Source organism: Neolamprologus multifasciatus, chromosome 22 (assembly GCF_963576455.1).
Source record: "Neolamprologus multifasciatus chromosome 22, fNeoMul1.2, whole genome shotgun sequence".
NCBI classification, from domain to species: domain Eukaryota; kingdom Metazoa; phylum Chordata; class Actinopteri; order Cichliformes; family Cichlidae; genus Neolamprologus; species Neolamprologus multifasciatus.
Genome location: NC_140459.1, coordinates 12,953,805 through 12,958,554, shown reverse-complemented (window position 1 = coordinate 12,958,554; position 4,750 = coordinate 12,953,805). Strand labels below are relative to the sequence as shown.

The 4,750-nt window shown below is 43.3% G+C and overlaps 1 protein-coding gene and 1 long non-coding RNA gene across 7 annotated transcripts in view; one reads left to right on the top strand and one right to left on the bottom strand.

The window, feature by feature from the left end:
• The window catches only part of LOC146493076 (uncharacterized), a 423,488-nt gene that overhangs the window by 164,468 nt on the left and 254,270 nt on the right, over nt 1–4,750 (bottom strand). The gene's annotated exons all lie outside the window — the stretch shown is intronic.
• LOC146493077 (RNA-binding motif, single-stranded-interacting protein 3-like) overlaps nt 1–4,750 on the top strand; it is a 307,462-nt gene that overhangs the window by 91,930 nt on the left and 210,782 nt on the right. The window lies entirely within an intron of this gene.

The following is a 4,750-nucleotide window of genomic DNA, read 5'->3' as shown; positions in this document are numbered from 1 at the left end:
CAGATTAAAGCCCAGGCAAAAGACTGGAGTGAAACAGCTTAAATAGAGAAGTGAACGTATACGTCCTTTCCCGTTTTCCTTACCATTCCTTTCCTCCTCCTCTCCTCCTCCTCCTTTTCTCCCATTTTCCAACATTTATTGGACTGCCAGAGCTACTGCCACCTGCACCTCCTCGCGTCTTCTCTTTCTTCTTCTTCCTCTACCTCACCCTTATTAGGCGTTAATATCCGACAGCAGCCTCTGTAAAACACGCCTGTCTTGCTTCTAGCACTTGTGGAAATATTTGCATTGATCCAAGAGTGTGAGACTGAGTGAGCATCTGCCTCGGTACTGATTCCCTGGACCGGTAAGACACAGTTCGTCAGGAGCTTCCTCATCAGAGGCAGCCCTTCTCCCAGCCACTGTCCGACACGCAAACCCTGCTTTCTCCCTGGAGGGATCAGCGAGTGACACAGCGGTGCGGATAGCAAAGACAGGAATTGCACAGTCCCTTCATTGCCTCTATCCCATTGCTAGCTACTTGGCAGCTCCCGCCCCCGTGTCACCATTCCCTGCCTCAGTGCTAAGGATTCCAGCTACATGGGCAAGCGATTGGAGCAGCAGCCAATGTACCCTCAGTACACCTACTACTACCCCCACTATCTCCAGACCAAGGTATGCTGCTCTTCTGCTCTTCTTTCATTTCTCAAGCCTACTCATTTACTCCTACACTCTTGTCCTGTATCCCTCCCACTCTTTCTCATCCCCCCCAATCTCTGAGTGGAGATGAGATTTGGCCTTGGCTGCGATGGTTGTGATGTCAGGAACCTCATTGGAGTTCGGATGTTTATGCCGCTCCATGTGTGTGTGTGTGTGTGTGTCTGTATGTATGTGTGCATATATGTCACAGAGTGAATGATCAAGGATTAGGGATCAAGGCTGGAGGCTTTGGTCTACTCTCCTGCCTAGCAGAGCGTAACCAGGAGCTGTCCAGTAACCTCCATCTATACTTAATCTGCCTACTGCTGAGCTCCTAAAGAGATGCTGTGAAGCGTAACATGTTAAATAATATGTTTAGCAGATTCAGGGGAATTTTATGAAGCAGAATCTCTTATTGTGACACTATAGATTAAGCAAATGAAAGATTCTAAACATTTATTAGTTAATGTAGCTCACTTTAAATTCACTAAACAGCATAAATGTCTCATTGCAGATTTCTGCAAAGATGAGAAAAATGGGTTATGAACCCTTTTATTCTGTGGCAGTGGTACGGCTGTGACACAGAGCAGGCATGAGGACGGCCGCCTGTGTTTGTTCCAGTTATAGTATGCATCAGTGCCTCTGGGATGGACGCCCAGGCTTGGGCCCTGATGGCTGCCAGGACACTGGCTGGGCACACTACCCAGACATCATCAAGGGATTAAAATGGAAGCCTTTTGGGGATTACTCTATTTGTTTTTCTACCATATGTGTAACACTAATTTTTGTCCATTATTGTGACAGTGTGATGCACATCGGTGAAAGAGCTGCAAGTGTACAGTTGAACTTTCAATAGAATCGCTTTGCATTTCATTTGGTTATTAAACCGTGGATGTATCTGATATGATTATTATAAAGAAAAAACAGAAATTTTGTTATTTTTAGCTATTTTTTTATGTGGCAATCGAATATGATTGATATGATGGACTTTTTTAAACTGCCAACTCAAATGTGTCCCCTGATTCTCAGAGTACTTGAAGTTGCCAATGGCATATTTAATATTTTCTTCAGCCTTGATTACTGACTTTTTAATGTTATCAAAATATGGATTACTGCTTCACAGTTGCACTACAGAGTGCAATGGCAGTTTAAATATTTGGGCAATGACACCTCTTTATAATTGTGGGTGTGTACACCGCCACAGTGGATTTTAAATCGATTCAAGGTGTTCACCAATAGAACTGAATCAGCTGTATATAGACATATTTTGATACATAGTCTTTTCATTTCCAAGGCGCAAAAATGATTGGACAATTTATAGCTAAGAAGTTTCAAAGCCATGTGAGCCCTCTTACCTTTTTATTCCATGACAAATTATACAAATAAAAGATCTGGAGTCAATTCCAAGTGTTGAACTTTGATTTAGGAAAAAACTGTCAATATGGTTTGAAAGTGAAGGAGGTCATCATTAGGCTGAAAAAGCAAAGTAAGCCTATCAAAGAGAGAGGAAAAAAACATGAGGTAGCCAAAACAACAATCTGGTCACTTTTCTTATAAAGATGCTGGAACACCAAAAAGACTGAAAGGTCACAAGAAATCAATATTAATAATAATGGATTGCATTTATATAGCGCTTTTCGGGGCCCTCAAAGCGCTGTACAATTCCACTATTCATTCACTCTCACACACTGGTGGAGGCAGCTACAGTTGTAGCCACAGCTGCCCTGGGGCAGACTGACAGAAGCGAGGCTGCCATATCGCACCATTGGCCCCTCTGGCCAACACCAGTAGGCGGTAGGTAAAGTGTCTTGCCCAAGGACACAACGACCGAGACTGTCCAAGCCGGGCCTCGAACCGGCAACCTTCCGGTTACAAGACGAACTGCCAACTCTTTGAGCCATTCTCTAAGTGCTGGGCTTAGTTCAAGAGACACATTCATGAAAGCAAATTCGGTGGGTCTCCAAAATGGAACAAACTGATAGTTGTACTCAAGAACAAAGAAGTCACATTAGACTTTGCCAAAAAAATGTCTAAAAGATGCTGCAGAGATCTGAAAGAAAATTTCTTTGGACAGATGAAGCCAAGATGAATTTGTACCAGAATAATGGGAAGAGAAAATTGTGGAGAAAAGAAAGAAACGGCTCATGATCGGAAGCATATCACATCATCTGTCAAATGGATTGGAGGCAGTATTATAGTATGGACATGCATGGCTGCCAGTGGAACCGGGCCACTAGTGTTTATTGATGATGTGACAGCTGATAGAAGAAGCTGGATGAATTCTGAAGTGTAGAAAGCTATACTCTCTGTTCAGATTCAGTCAGATGCTGCAAAACTGATCGGACAGTGCTTGACATTGCAAGTGGATAAGCACCCAAAGCATACTGTGAAGAAGCCCAGAGTTTCTCAAGGCAGAGAAATGGGATATTCTTCTTCTTGTCCAAGTCAGTCATCTGATCTCAACACAAGAGCGCACGCTTTTCAGTTATTAAATACAAAATTGAACGCAGAGAGCTCACAAACAAGCAACAGTAAAGGCCTAGCACAGCTTCTCAAGGGAGGAACCACAGCATTTTGTGATGTCCATCGGTTCCTGAATGAAATGCAAAAGATTTGTATCGGAGTATTAAAAATTGTCCTCATATTTAAAATATGATTGTGATCTCAAAAACGGGGAATGCAGTACTTTTGTTAAACCTCTTTACTCAAACAGAAATTCTGTATTGTCCTTTTTTATATTTGTATATCTCAGTCTTAGTCTGTCTTTTAACAATGATTGTTATCCCTCATTATTTATTTCATAAGATGATTGTGTAAAATTTAGGTGTAATTTATGCCTGAGTTTTGGATTTCTGGTCAAACAGAAATCTGGTTAGCATGTTTTGTAAGATCACAAAAGTAAATCACCTTTACTTTTGACCCTTGACCTGAAAAATTCAATCTGCTCTCCGTGAGTCCCACTGGATGTTTGAGGTTAATTTAAAGTGTGGAGTAATAATTTAAGTAAATTTAAAGAAACTGCCCCAAGAGAGCTCGTGTCTGCAAGAACAGACTGGATGGGCCATAGCAGCTGCCAGTGTAAAAGCATAAAAATATATTTTATTTTTGTGGTCTTTTCAAGTGAGAGCTGTTTTTTGGCATTCTTTCAAACGCTCAGCTGGAAGAATCAATGTGCCACTTTCACCCCATTTATTTCCAGGAAATAAAAAGAGAAATAAAATGTGTTTAAGAAATATATGCAAGGAAAAATTATAAAGTTTAAAAAGGCAAAATACCAGTGATGCTTTCATCCTTTTCCGTGCTGAACTGCATTGTGAACCATTGCACCTCCAGCTGGGAGGACCTGACTGCGGCCCCACCTGGCAGTCCACTAGCTTTCCCCCTGATTTATAGTTTAATACATTTGTACTGCTGCCATATGGCTTCCCTCTCCCTCACGCCACCCTCCCCTACCCCTTCCATCATCCCCCTCTTCCTCCCTCCCCTTTCTCATATCTCAGAGTTGCTCATCTTGGGAGCCTCTCAATCAAAGCATGCCCCTCAATTCCCTGTCCGTTCATCCCTCCCTCCTTCCTACTTTTCTTTTCCCTTCTTTCTGTCTTCCCTACTTCTCCTCCTTTGTTGCAACAGGGCCCCTTTGCTCCATCGCCTGTGTTGCAGTTCACTCCCAAGGTCAGCACAGATCCGATCTTGCCACCATCAGCGATTGATGCATCCTTGAGCGAGCTGCTAGGGTTCTGTGTCGTGCAAACGAGACCAAAAGTGGAGTGCGCGGAGCAACGGAAGGGCGCATTTCCGCGTATAACTAAGCAGCTGACGTTCATATTCATTTTTACGGTTAGTTAGTGTGGCTAGTGGCCTTTAGGGCGCGTATGACAGAGCCACAGATGGGGTCAATAGGAGAAAGGAAGCCTGGGAGAGAGGCCAGAGCGTTCGGCAGTGTGGCCAAGAGGGCTGTGGAGAGCTATCTCACGCTCTCATTAATGATCATTGATAGCTCGATTACAGAGAGGGGAGAGGGGAGAGGGGCCTTGGCTGGCAAGTTCACACCACTTGACAAAATCACATGACA